Here is a 15,657-nt window from a genome sequence, read left to right as displayed (position 1 = left end):
TTCTTATCATCTGCAAAGAACAATAATTTTGTTTCTTCTTTATTTATGCTTTTTCCCTTATTTGGTCCTTCTTGTCTTATTGCTATTGTTAGCATCTCTAGGACTATATTAAATAATAGTGATGATAACAAGCATCTTTGCTTTGTTCTTTATCTTCATCTTATTTGAAACTCTTCTAATCGTTCTCTGTTCCATGTACTGTTTGCTCTTGATTTTAGATCATATTTAATATCTTTAGCCACGCTAAAATTAAATATCAAGCCACCATCACTGACTGAAGATGATGCTGAGCACCAAGGGCAGACAAGGCTTGCCCTGGTTTTGCTCAGCCAATGATTCTTCTTCGAATTCAAAATTCAAAACAGGGCATCAAGCATTCTTTTCATTTATACCCAGGAAGGCTAATTGGAAAAGCAGTTGTTGAACTTGAATCAGACAGTGAAGTCAAATTAGCACTGAAAAATGAGAAAGCATGGGACACAAGTATGTTGAAGTATTCATGTCAAACAAATTGAAATGGATTAGATGTTGATGCATACTGGTCCAAATAGTCCTGGCACTGCTGATGCTGACTTTGGGTGCCTTAAATGACTTCCATTTGGTTGTAGCAAGGAAGAAATTGTTCAGGGTTGGAAATAGTGCTAAATGGGATAACATTGCTAGTGCCGGGAGAAGAGTACAGAGGAGACCTTTGTTGAGTGTGCTTCACAAGAAATAGCTGAAATAGCTCTAAAGAAACATGAGAGAATAGGGCACAGATACATAGAAATCTTCAAGAGCTTTTGGGAAGAAATTCAAACTTATTATCATCATCCTTGAAAACTAATGGCTATTTACTAGCTGTGTGACCCTAGGCAAGTCACTTAACCCTCATTGCCCCACAAAACAAAACAAAACAAAACAAAAACAAAAAAAAAAAGAAAACTGATGGCTACTTAGCAGCCAAGTTCTTCCAACTGGTGTGAGCCTGGCAGAGATTATTACAGCATTGGTAGAGGAGCTAGGTTTGAAAGAATGAGGCGTGGCACCTATGCAAGGAGTGGGTATGATGATTACCATGCATATGATAGTAGATATGGCTTTGGTTTGGATAGATGTATAAGAGACCTAAATGACTGTTTTCCAGGAATGTCTCATCATAGATAGAAGGGGGTCAGTCCACTTTCCAGAGTACAACAGGCCATTGTGTGCACATGAAAGGAATACCTTACAGAGCTATTGAAATGATATTTACAATTTTTTCACCACTCAACCCTGTTTGGATACACATTGAAATAAGATCTCATAGCAGACTGACTGGAGAAGCAGATATTGAATTTGCTACTCATGAGGATGTTGTGGCAGCTATGTCAAACAAAAAAGCGATGTGCGGCCCAGATTTGTGGAACTATTCTTGAATTCTTCAGTAGGAGCAAGTAGTGGTACTTATGGTAGCCAAATGATGGGAGGCATGAGCTTGTCAAAACAGTTCAGTTATGATAGTCCAGTGAGCCAGCAGCTGAGTTGGGGTTATGTTTGTGTGGTGTGTTTTTTTCTAAAGACAAAATTATTTATTAAAAATGGACAGTTTTAAGCTTCAAAACTTCAGGCAAGAGAAAGTTTTTAAAAACTTAGATGAAAAGCCAAATTCTGACATTACCAGGTCACACCAAACTGAAAGTGACACACTCCTTCTGCACTCAATGCTTCTGATTGTCCTCAGTCTCTTGGTGGGCAGCAACTGTAGTGGTGGGGGTGGCAGATGCAATGTGTATCTAAATTTAAATGGGTGATGAAAAGGATTCTTGGAAAGTGAACACTTTAGATGAAATACTGCAGGAAAAGAAGTGAAGGCAGAGGTAAAACACATTAAAAATTATGAGGATTCCAAATGGGATTTCCTTGGAGAGGGGAAACCGAGAGTTCAGCACATGGAGATAACAATCAGGAATTCAGCTTACAGGAAGGAAGATTCTATGGAAGATAGAGGTGAAGAAGGTGACTCCTTGGCCATCAAATCACCCAAGCAAACATTGCATAAAGAAAAAAAGCTCATCACAGGAAAGATGAGAAAAGGAAAAAGAAAGGTGGATATCACAGTCATTCAGCAGAATGAAGCATGCCAGGATAAAACAGAAGAGGAAGGAGAACTTGATCTGTGAAAAAGTCATTGGGAAAAACAAGATAAAGCTTGGTGGGAATGGGAAAGGCAGAAAGGGAAGAAGATAGCTTGAGAACATTCCAGGAGAGAGAGAGAAGATGAATGGGCAGCAGCAGGAGGAGTTGGAGAGGCCTCTGAGAAGAGAGCCAAAGAACAAAAGACCAGAAGAGAAATTTCTAGTCATCTCAGAACAGTGTGAGAAGAGTGTTGAATGGCATGGGAAGAAGCCAATCAAAGGGCAGAAACTGGAAGAGAGGGATCCCCTTTCTGCTTTACAAGCAACAATCAACAAGCAACAACAACAGCAAGAGGAAGACCAGCTCATCTGAGTCCTCATCAGAAGAGTGGAGATCTGACTCTGAGGAGGAAGAAGAGAGTAGTAATGAGGAATCAGAAGAGAAAGAAGAGGAGGAAGAGACAGAGGAAGGAATTCTGAGAAAGTATCTGAGCAGTTTGCTGAAGAAGTGAGAGAAAAACAGTGAGAGAAGAGGAAGAACAAGAGAATGGAAAGCATATATTAGTTGTTACAGCCAAGGTTTGACTGATATTTGGGAGAGAGAAAGAAGTGGAAGAGGAGATGCTGCAATCCAGCACCATGGTGAAAGGAGATTACATTCCAGCTCTCTCCAGCCTTAGTTCCCATTGAACTGAAGTAGTCACTCCCCAAATACCTGCCTTCCCTCCAGGGTTCTCAGACTGTGGAAGAATCCCAGTCTGAATCAGAATGAAGAAGGCACATATTTTGTGGTATACAAAGCAAATTATATGAAGACTGATGAAATCATGTCTCTGAAATGGTTGAAAATGGAAAAGGAGAAAGGTGGCTTCCTGATTATCTCCCTCAAGCAAACTGTGAGATGTAAAATTGTATATACGAGCATTAAACTCCACCTTTTAACTTTTCCCTCATATATCTCCCAGACCACTAAGAAAAAGAAGCCTCTGAGCTTTAATCAGTGGGGTATGAGTTTTTATTGCTTGGGAATTAATTAAACAACAAAAGGTGACACCAATTAGGGAAATAGGAAAGTAGAAATACAAATGAATAATCTTAGATCTAAGCTTAGTCTATTTTCCTTTATAAAAATCGCCGAGGAGGTGGAGCCAAGATGGCGGAGAGGAATCAGCAAGGTGCCTGAGCTCTCCTTCTGTTCCCTCAAAAAGAACATTAAATCAAGCCTCTGGATGGATTCTGAAATTACAGAACCTGCAAAGAGACAGAGAGACACAGTCCTCCAACCAGAGATAATTTAGAAGACTTCAGGAAAAGGTCGATCTGACTCGCGCAAAAGGGAGGCACAGCGCAGGGCACCAGCCCAGCACCGAGGGGTTCAGGGCAAGTCAGCAGGAGCTTCAGGCCACAGCCGAACAATGAGGCCCCTGGAACCTGGCTCAAAAATCTGGTGGCCAAGCAGGACAGGGGAAAAACCTACCTGTACCAGCCGAGAGGGCAAGTTGCCAGCTGTAGGGCCATGAACAGGACAGGTGCGACTAGGCCCACTGATACTAGCGCACTCAGACAGGAAGTGCAGGAGAACTGCACTCTCTTAAAGTCCTCAGTGTAAACAGCTGGTGAAACAGCACCTCTACCCCTTCACAAGAAGTCCAAAACAGGGACCCTGGTGCCCCCAGAGCAGACCTCAACTTAAAAAAATAAATAAATAAGCTGCAATAATGAGTAAGAAGCAAAAAAAGAGCCCTCTCCATTGAGAGCATCTGTATCAATAGGGTAGAAGCAAACACAAACTCAGGTGAGGTCAATACCCTCAAATTGCCTACATGTGAAGCCTCATGAGGGAAGGTGAATTGGTCTCAAGAACAAAAAGCCTTCCTGGAAGAGCTCAAAAAGGATTTAAAAAATCAATTGAGAGAGGTAGAAGAAAAATGGGGAGAGAAATGAAAACAAAACAAGAAAACTATGAAAAAAGAATAAGCAGCTTGGAAAAGGAAGCACAAAGATTGACTGCAGAAAACAATTCCTTAAAAAATTCATCTGGCCAAATGGAAAAAAAAAAGGTGCGTAATTTCACTGAAGAAAACAATGCCTTAAAAAGTTCATTTAGCCAAATGGAAAAAAAGGTGCATTATCTCATTGAAGAAAACAATGCCTTAAAAAATTCATCTGGCCAAATGGAAAAAAGATGCACAATCTCACTGAAGAAAACAATGCCTTAAAAAATTCATTTGGCCAAATGGAAAAAAGGTGCATAATCTCACTGAAGAAAACAATGCCTTAAAAATTAAAATTGGACAGTTGAAAGATAAGGAATCCATGAGACACCAGGAAACAGTCAAGCAGAATCAAAAGAATGAAAAAATAAAAGAAAATATGAAATACCTCATTGGAAAGACAACTGACCTGGAAATCAGATCCAGGAGAGACAATTTGAGAATCATTGGACTGCCTGAAAGCCATGATCAGAAAAATAATCTAGACACCATATTACAGGAAATTATTAAGGAGAACTGCCCTGATATGATAGAATCAGAGGATAAAATCATCACTGAAAGAATCCATCAATCACCTCCTGAAAGACCCCAAAAGAAAAACTCCAAGGAATATTGTAGCCAAATTCTAGAATTATCAGGTGAAGGAGAAAATACTCCAAGCAGCCAGAAAGAAGCAATTTAAATATCATGGAGCCACAGTCAGGATTGCTCAGGACCTGGCAGCTTCAACATTAAAGGACCGCAAGGCTTGGAATATGATATTCCAGAAGGCAAAGGAGCTTGGATTGCAGCCAAGAATCTATTACCCAGCAAAAATGTGCATTCTCTTTCAGGGGAAAAGATGGACATTCAATGACATTGGGGACTTTGAATGTTTCCTGATGAAAAGACCAGAACTGAATAGACAATTCGATCTTAACATACATGTCTCAAGAGAAGTTTAAAAAGGTAAACAGAGGGAAAAAAGTTACTCGATTAGGTTAAACTGTTGACATCCCTACACAGGAAGATAATACTCATAACTCGTAAGAATTGTAAATGTATTTGGGCAGAGAGAAGGACTTTACACAGAGGGTATAAATATAAATGGTTTTTGATGTGATGATACAAAGAAAAATAAGGGGTTAAAAATGGAGTCTATGGGGCAGCTAGGTGGCGCAGTGGATAGAGCACCGGCCCTGGATTCAGGAGGACCTGAGTTCAAATCTGGCCTCAGACACTTAACACTTACTAGCTGTGTGAACCTGGGCAAGTCACTTAACCCCAATTGCCTCACTAAAAAAAAAAAAAAAGGAGTCTATGGGGAGAAGAGGAAAGGGGAGGTGCAACGGGGTGAATTATATCATATGAAGAGGTGAAAAAAAATACTATTACAATAGAGGGAAAGAAAGGAGGAGTGAACATTGTTTCAACCCTAATCTCATTAGATTTGATTCAAAGAGGGAATAACATATACCTTCATTGGGATAAAGAAACTTATCTCATTCTTTAGGGAAGGGAAAGGGGTGACTGATAGAAGGGAGGACAACAGCAAGGGATAAAAGGGTAAAGAAAAGGGAGGGGGGTGATAAAAAGGGAGAGCAGATTGGGGGAGGCAGGGGTAAGAAGAAAAACGTCAGTGAGGAGGAATAGGGTGAAAGAAGTGGGGAAAAGTACATAGGGGGAAAATAGAATGGAGGGGAATAGACAGTTAATAATAATAACTGTGAATGTGAATGGGATGAACTCTGACATAAAACGGAAGCGAATCGCACAGTGGATTAAACACCAGAAACCTACAATATGCTGTTTACAAGAAACACATTTGAAGCAGAGAGATACGAACTGAGTAAAAGTAAAAGGCTGGAGCGGAATATATTATGCTTCAGCTAAAGTAAAAAAAGCAGCGGTAGCAATCCTTATCTCAGACAAAGCACAGGCAAAAATAGATCTCATTAAAAGAGATAAGGAAGGAAACTACATCTTGCTAAAAGGTACTATAGATAATGAAGTAATATCAATATTAAAAACGTATGCGCCAAGTGATATAGCATCCAAATTCTTAGAGAAGTTAAATGAGTTACAAGAGGAATTAGACAGTAATACTACACTAGTGGGGGATCTGAATCTCCCCCTCTCAGAATTAGATAAATCTAGCCTAAAAATAAATAAGAAAGAAGTGAAAGAGGTGAATAGAATGTTAGAAAAGTTAGACATGATAGATGTCTGGAGAAAATTGAATGGGGATAGAAAGGAATATACCTTTTTCTCAGCAGTACATGGCACATTTTCAAAAATTGACCATGTATTAGGGCACAAAAACATCATGGTCAAATGTAGAAAGGTAGAAATAGTAAATGCATCCTTCTCAGATCATGATGGAATAAAAATTACATGTAAGAAAGAGCCAGGGAAAAGTAGAATGAAAATCAATTGGAAACTAAATAATTTCATTCTAAAGAATGAATGGGTCAAACAACAAATCATAGAAACAATCAATAACTATATCTAAGAAAATGACAATAATGAGACAACATACCAAAATCTATGGGATGAAGCCAAAGCAGTGCTTAGGGGAAAATTTATAGGTCTAAAAGCTTACATGAATAAAAAGGAGAAAGAGGAAATCAATGAATTGGACATGCAACTTAAAAAGCTAGAAAAACAACAAATTAGAAATCCCCAATTAGATATTAAACTAGAGATCCTGAAAATTAAAGGAGAAATTAATAAGATTGAAAGAAAGAAAACTATAGAATTAATCAATAAAACTAAGAGCTAGTTTTATGAAAAAAAACCAATAAAATAGATAAAATATTGGTTAATTTGATTAAAAAAAAGAAAGAAGAAAACCAAATTACCAGTATCAAAAACGAAAAACGGGATGTTACCACCAATAAAGTGGAAATTAAACCAATAATTAGGAATTATTTTGCCCAACTGTATGCCAATAAATTTGACAATCTAAATGAAATGGATGAATATTTACAAAAATACAAACTGCCCAGGTTAACTGAAGAGGAAATAAAATCCTTGAATAAACCCATATTAGAAAAAGAAATTGAACAAGCCATTAATGAACTCCCTAAGAAAAAATCCCCAGGGCCAGATGGGTTTACAGGTGAATGTTACCAAACATTTAATGAACAATTAATTCCAATATTATGCAAATTATTGGAAAAATAGGTGAAGAAGAAGTTCTACCAAATTCATTTTATGATACAAATATGGTGGTGATACCAAAACCAGGCAAAGCAAAAACAGATAAACAAAATTATAGACCAATTTCCCTAATGAATATTGATGCTAAAATCTTAAATAAGATATTAGCAAGGAGATTACATCAAGTGATCACCAGGATAATACACTATGACGAGGTGGGATTTATACCAGGAATGCAGGGCTGGTTCAACATCAATAGAAAACCAACCAAAATCATATGATTATCTCAATAGATGCAGAGAAAGCTTTTCACAAAATACAGCACCAATTCCTAATAAAAACACTAGAGAGTTTAGGAATAGGTGGAGCTTTCCTTAAAATAATAAACAGTATCTGCTTAAAACCATCAGCAAGCATTATATACAATGGAGATAAATTAGAGGCCTTCCCAATAAGATCAGGGGTGAAACAGGGATGTCCATTATCACCCCTATTATTTAATATTGTCCTAGAAATGTTAGCTTTAGCAATCAGAGAAGAGAAAGGAATTAAAGGAATTAGATTAGGCAAGGAGGAAACAATATGATGGTATACTTAAAGAATCCTAGAGAATCAACTCAAAAATTACTTGAAACAATTAACAACTTTAGCAAAGTAGCAGGATATAAAATAAATCCACATCAATCATCAGCGTTCCTCTACATGACCAACAAAGTCCAGCAGCAAGAGATAGAAAGAGAAATTCCATATAAAGTAATGGTAGATAATACAAAATACTTGGGAGTCTACTTACCAAGACAAACCCAGGAACTCTATGAACACAACTACCAAACACTCTTCACACAAATCAAATCAGATCTAAATAATTGGAAAGATATCAATTGCTCATGGATAGGCAGAGCTAATATAGTAAAGATGACAATACTACCTTAATTAATTTACTTATTCAGTGCCATACCAATCAGACTACCTAAAAATTATTTTATACAGCTAGAAAAAATAATAACAAAATTCATCTGGAAAAAAAAATCAAGAATATCCAGGGAAATAATTTTAAAAATTCACAGGATGGTGGGTTAGCAGTACCAAACCTGGAGCTTTACTATAAAGTGGCAGTCATCAAAATTATCTGGTACTAGCTAAGAAATAGAGTGGAGGATCAATGGAATAGGCTAGGCACAGGAAACACAGTAGTAAATGACACTAGTAATGTAGTGTTTGATAAACTCAAATACTCCAGCTTCTAGGGTAGGAACTCAGTATTTGACAAAAACTGCTGGTAAAACTGGAAGATAGTATGGCAGAAATTAGGCATAGACCAACATCTTACACCTTATACTAAAATAAGGTCAAAGTGGATACATGATTTAGACATAAGAGGTGATACCATAGGTAAATTAGGAGAGAGAGGAATAGTCTACCTTTCAGATCTTTGGAAAGGAAAACAGTTTATGACCAAACAAGAGATAGAGAATATTATAAAATGCAAAATGGATTATTTTGATTACATTAAATTAAAAAAATTTTGTACGAACAGAAACAATGCATCCAAAATTAGAAGGGAGGCAGAAAGCTTGTAAACAATTTTTATGGCCAGTGCTTCTGATAAAGGCCTCATCTCTAAAATATATAGGGAACTAAATCAAATTTATAAGAATCCAAGTCATTCCCCAACTGAGAAATGGTCAAAGGATATGAACAGGCAGTTTTTTGATGAAGAAACCAAAGCTATCCCCATTTGAAAAAAAAATGCTCTAAATTTCTAATGATTAGAGAGATGCAAATTAAAACAACTCTGAGGTACCACCTGACACCTACCAGATCAGCTAAAATTACCAAAAAAGGAAAATAATAGATGTTGGAGAAGCTGTGGAAAAATTGGAACACTAATGCATTGTTGGTGGAGCTGTGAACTGATCCAACCATTCTGGAGAGCAATTTGGAATTATGCCCAAAGGGCGATAAAGCTGTGCATACCCTTTGACCCAGAAATACCACTTTTGGGTCTTTTTCCCAAAGAGATCATGGACAGAGGAGAGGGACCGACATATACAAAAATATGTATAGCTGCTCTTTATGTGGTGGCAAGGAATTGGAAGTTGAAGGGATGCCCATCAATTGGGGAATGGCTGGACAAGTTGTGGTATATGAATGTAATGGCATACTATTGTGCTGTAAGACACGATGAGCAGGAGGAGTTCAGAGAAACCTGGAGGGTTTTTCGTGAGCTGATGATGAGTGAGATGACCAGAACCAGAAGAACATTGTACACAGTATCATCAGCATTGTGTGTTGATCTACTATATGTGTTGATGGACTATATTCTTCTCACCAATGCAATGGTACAGAAAAGTTCCAGGGAACTCATTAAAGATCTCCAAATCCAGGAAAAAAAAAGAACTGTGGAGTATAGATGCTCAATTAACCATACTATTTCTTTTGTCTTTGGTGCTGTTGTTTTTCTATTTTGAGGTTTTTCATCATTGCTCTGATTTTTCTCTTATAACATGACTAATGCAGAAATGTTTAATGTTATTATGTGCGTGTGTGTGTGTGTGTGTGTGTGTGTGTGTGTGTGTATATATATATATAAAACCTATATCAGATTGCCTGTTCTCTAGGGGAGGGGGGAGGGAGGGGAGGGAGAGGAGGGAGGGAGAAAAATCTGAAATTGGAAAGCTTGCATAAACAAAAGTTGAGAACTATCTTTACATGTAACGGGAAAAAATAAAATATTTTATTACAAAAACAAAGCAAAACAAAAATGTAGTTGTGAAATGATTTGCAAAATAAATACAAGTACACTAAAATATAGATAATGATATAAAAAAATACTCACCGAATCCCAAACTGCCCACCAGGCCAAGAAGCAGCACAGGCGCGCGCCGCCACAGCTAAGTTTAAAAAACCAGAGAGACACCCCCCCCCCCCCGTTGGTTCCCTTGGACACAGCATGCTTGGCCAGCTCTCTGGGCAGCAGCAGGCGCATGGCCTTTCATCACGGTCTTCTCCCCAAAAGGGCGGTCCTTCAAAAGCTGCTTCAGTAGCATGGGCCCAACTCTCAAATGATTTGGCTAAAACTTCCAATTTTTACCACACAAATCAATACCATCCTCAAGCTCAGCACTCAAACATTGTCACTGTTTGTAAGATCATAGAGTGCAGCAACATAGTCGAGTTCTACCTCATGATGAATGATGTGGAGTGTGACTTCAGCAGCCTCACAGAGACAATTGAAAAATGGTCAAAGGATATGAACAGGCACTTTTCCAATGACGAAATCAAAGCTATCTATTGCCATATGAAAAAAATGCTCTAAATCACTATTGTTTAAAGAAATGCAAATTAAAACAACTCTGAGGCACACCTCATACCTATCAGATTGGCTAATGTGACAAAAAAGGAAAATAATAAATGTTGGAGAAACTATGGAAAAATTGGAACACTAATGCATTGTTGGTGGAGCTGTGAACTGATCCAGCCATTCTAGAGAGAAATTTGGAACTATGGCCAAAGGGCTATAGGGCTGTACATAGCCTTTGACCCAACAATACCACTATTAGGTCTTTTTCCTAAAGAGATCATAAAAAAGGAAAAAGGACCCACATGTACAAAAATATTTATAGCTGCTCTTTTTGTGGTGGCAAGGAATTGGAAACTGAGGGGATGCCCATCATTTGGGGAATGGCTGAACAAATTGTGGTATGTGAATGTAATGGAATACAAGTGCTGTAAGAAACGATGAACAGGTAGATTTCAGAGAAGTCTGGAAGGACTTACATGAACTGATGCTGAGTGAGATGAGCAGAACCAGGAGAACATTGTTCACAGTATCAACAACATTATGTGTTGATCAACTGTGATAGACTTGACTCTCCTCAGAAGTATAATGGTCCAAGATAGTTCTAAAGGACTCATGATGGAAAATGCTCTCCAAATCCAGAAAAAAAAAAAAAAGAACCGTGGAATCTGGATGTAGATTGAACCATACTATTTCTACTTTTTTGGCTTTTTCTTTTTTGAGGTTTTTCCCTTTTGTTCTGATTCTTCTTTCACAGCATTACTAATGCAGAAATATGTTTAATGTGATTGTACATATATAACGTATATTGGATGGCTTTCTGTCTTGGGGAGGGGGAAAAATTGGAGCTAGAAATTTTATAAAAACATGTCAAAAACTAAAAAAGGGGGCAGCTAGGTGGCGCAGTGGATAGAGCACTGGCCCTGGATTCAAGAGGACCTGAGTTCAAACTGACCGCAGACCCTTGACACTTACTAGCTGTGTGACCCTGGGCAAGTCACTTAACCCCAATTGCCTCACCAAAAAATAAAAACACCCTAAAAAATAAGTAATTGGGAGATATTTAATAAAATAAATTAAAATACATTTTTTTTAAAGAGTGAATAGTTCCACAAAAAATATAGTTTATCAGGCAGTTGAAATGGTTTTGTTTGATGGATAGTATTTTAGTATCAACAAACAGGAGAAAAGTAAAAATTATTTTAAAAGATAAAAAAAGAACGGAGGTCAGGTTGACACATAGGTTGAAAGCCTAGGTAACTTAGAGGATGGCATTGCCTACAATAGTAATATTGGATTTTGAAAGTAGGAATGTTGGGGGGAAAGGCAGTGACCTCAGTTTTGGAATCTTGAATTTAAGATGTCTACAGGCCAAATAATTTGGGATGTCCAAAATACAGTTGGAATTGCTAGACTGGAAGTCAGGACAGAGATTGTTGTTGTTCAGCCTTTCCAGACTCTTTGTGACCACATTTGGGATTTTCTTGGTAAAGATATTGGAGTGATTTGCCATTTCCTTCTCCAGATCATGTTTCAGTTGAGGAACTGAGGCAAACAGGTTCAGGTGACTTGTCAGCCACACAGCTAGCAAGTGTCTGAAAGTCAGATTTGAACTCAGGAAGATGAATCTTCCTGACTTTAGATCTGGCACTCCACCACCTAGCTGTGTTGGAGAGAGATTAGGGCTAGATAAAAAGATATGAGGATCATAGAGATGATAATTTGATTTGATAAGCATAGAGATAATACATAGAGATGATAATTGAATCCATAGATGTTGATGCAATCACCAAGTGAATAGTATAGAGGGAGGAGAGCAGAGGGCCAAAGGCAAATGTTTAGAAAATAACCACCATTAAGTCACCTGGAAACAGAGAATGGAGAAAACAGAGCGGTTGGACAGATAAGTGGAGAACCAGGACAGAAGAAAGTATCAAAAGGAAGAAGGTGATAGACAGTGACAGTGTCTGAGGGTCATCTATAACAGGGCTTCTTAAACTTTTTCCATTCATGACCCTTTTTCACCCAGGAAATTTTTGCCACCTCATAAAGGCATGCACAGTGCAAAGTGCGCATGTTTTATGTGCAGAACCAAGAATTCAGCAACCCCCACATTCAGTTATGTGACCCCATATGGGATCACAACCCACAGTTTAAGAAGTTAGGATCTATAATATGAAACTAAATTCTCCTCTTGATATTACCATCTCTAGATTACCCTATTACCTGCATTTTGTGCATTTTTACATGGCCATCTCTGATCATGGACTTCACTTCTGCCCAGTTCTCTAGTTCTATTCTGCTTCCCAGAATTGTATCTGCTACTTGCTATGCTACTGCACTTGGCCAACAAACATGGGTTGCTTTTTTCCTTCCTCTCTTCCCTCCATTTTCAGTTTAAGATCTTTTTTTTTTTTGCAGAGAACACCATCACCTTATTGTTACTAGAGGAGACAGCCACAGGGCTAGGACAGGAAAGGGAGACCCACTCCCACATAGCTGGGGTAAAACTGCCCAGCAAAATGCCCAATTGGAGCCCTCCTCTTCCCCATCTCCCACCCTGACCCACTCCCCAGGGGACAACCAGCAACACCTTCAGCTTCTAAAGTGAAAGAAATGGAAGAACCCCAAGAAGGAAGGGGAAGGTTGAGAGAAGGGAATTTAAATAAGAGACATGGGGCAAGGGGGACCCCAAAATCCTTGGGGTATCCTAATGGACCATGTATTTTTTGCATTTGTTGAGCTGAACTTGACAGAATGAGAAGCCTCCCAGGAGAAGGCGCTGAGGACGATGCTGTGGGCTGCCAGCTTGGGCCACAACACAAGAGGGAAGCCATGGCGATCCTAGTCCAGGACGTACAGTGCTGGAGAGGAATGTCGGTCCCTGGGAACTGAAGCCAGGATTAAGGTGCCTTAAGGAAGCTGGAATGGACGTCAAGACCCTTTTAATGAGATATGCAAGACTCCCATTAAATATATGTAATTCTTGTTAGCAATGTCTTTCTTATAGGGCTTATGGAGACTGTTTCTCTCCTTTGGTGACTCAGGGAAGAATCAGATGTTGTTCCTGAAACTACATCTCTGACAAGTGGTCAACCAGGTTTTCCTTGAAGGGTTCTCATACTGAAGACAGTTAGCTGACTCAGTGTAGAGAATACAGGGCCTGGAGTTAGGAAGATCTATGTTTAAATTAGATCTCAGGAGCAGCTAGGTGGTGCAGTAGATAAAGCACTGGCCTTGCATTCAGGAGGACCTCAGTTCAAATATGGCCTCAGACACTTGACACTTAACTAGCTGTGTGACCCTGGGCAAGTCACTTAACCCTCATTGCCCTGCGAAAAAAATGTAAATAAACAAACAAACAAATAAATAAATAACAGATAAATAGATAAATAAAAATAAATTGGATCTCAGACACTTACCAGCTAGGTGATCCTGGACAAGCCACTTAACCTCTTTTTGCTTCCACTCCTTCATCTGTAAAATGGGGATGATGATAGTAAGTACCTCCCAGGTTGTTGGGAGGATCAAATGAGGCAATAATTGTAAAGTGCTTAGCACAGCATCTGTCACATAGTGGTCTCTTTCCATCTCAGTTTGTCTCTCTCTGTCTCTCTCTTTCCCTCTCTTTCTGTTCCCCACCCTGTTAGCTATTTACAAGACACACCATCTCCCAAGTCTAGATATTTTAAAAGTTTTTGTTAATATTTTCTGTTTCTTACATAACCATAGTCATTCCATATATCCCACCCCATCCTCAAGAGTCATATAACATATGGTATTTTAATAGAGGAAAAAAGTCAGCACAACTGATTGATACATTAAAAAAGTCAGAAAACATGCAATACATAACACTTCTTGATCTTTCACCTCCATGAAGAGATGGGTTGGGGGTGTTTTCCCATATCTCTTCATTTGAATCCTGTTTGATCTTTATAATTTTGTACCATTTACTTTTTTTTTTTTTTTTTAGTGAGGCAATTGGGGTTAAGTGACTTGCCTAGGGTTACACAATGTCTGAGGCCGGATTTGAACTCAGGTACTCCTGACTCCAGGGCTGGTGCTCTATCCACTGCGCCACCTAGCTGCCCCCGTACCATTTACTTTTGATTTTTTGTGGGTCATTATTTCTTCCATTTACATTGTTCTAGCCACTGTGTACATTGTTTTTCTGGCTCTTCTTACATCATTTTGCATCAGTTCATAAAGCTCTTTTCATGCTTTTCTATATTCATCACATACATAATTTCTTACAGCGTAGTAGTATTCCATTAAATTCATCTATCACAATTTGTTTAGCCATTCCCCAGTGAGTGGGCATCTACTTCTTTTCCAATTCTTAGCTATCACAAAAAGTGCTGCCATAAAAATTTTGGAGTATATAGGAAGCCATTAGGCTTCCTTGAGTTATAAGCCCAGTAGTGGAATCTCTAATTCAAAATGTATGGACACTTTAGTCATGATATTTGCAAAATTCTAAATTGTTTTCCAAAATGGTTATACCATTTATAACTCCATAAATAATGTACAATGTACAACCTTTCCAACAATGACTATTGCCATTATTTGTCATTTTTGTCATTTTTACAGGTGAAACTCCAGGGTTGTTCTGATGTATATTTCTCTTTTTATTAATTATTTGGAGCATTTTTCATGTGGCTGTGAATATACATAGCTGTATATATGTGTGTATATATATATGTACATATATACACACATATACATATATGTCTTAGATATTAACCCTTCTCAGAGAAATTTGATTTAAAGATTTATTTGACCACTTCCCTTCTTATCCTTTGCATTAATATTGTATGTGTATCAGCTTTTCCTTTTTGAGTAATTAAAATAATCTCTTTTATCTTTTGCATTTGCCTCTATCTCATTTGGCTAAGAATACATCTCTTACCCATAGCCATTAGAGGTATATTATCTCTTTCTCTTCCAATGTTTTTATAAGGTCATGTAACCATAGAGAATATACTGTGGAATGTGGTTTAAGGTGTTGGTTTAAGACTAATTTCTGCCAGTTTTCTGAACAGTTTTCATCAAATGTGGAGTTTTTCCCTAGCTAACATATGTTTTCTACATTATCAAATGCTGGGTTATTGTGTTCTATTGTTTC

At 38.1% G+C, this 15,657-nt stretch overlaps 2 pseudogenes; both read left to right on the top strand.

The window, feature by feature from the left end:
* Positions 1-313: 313 nt before the first annotated feature.
* Positions 314-1,573, top strand: LOC122733884 (annotated as a pseudogene).
* Positions 1,574-1,764: 191 nt separating this feature from the next.
* On the top strand, positions 1,765-13,143 carry LOC122733883 (annotated as a pseudogene).
* Positions 13,144-15,657: the final 2,514 nt, after the last annotated feature.

The sequence above is a fragment of the Dromiciops gliroides genome, chromosome X (genome assembly GCF_019393635.1).
Source record: "Dromiciops gliroides isolate mDroGli1 chromosome X, mDroGli1.pri, whole genome shotgun sequence".
NCBI lineage: Eukaryota > Metazoa > Chordata > Mammalia > Microbiotheria > Microbiotheriidae > Dromiciops > Dromiciops gliroides.
This window is presented reverse-complemented; position numbering and strand designations above follow the sequence as displayed.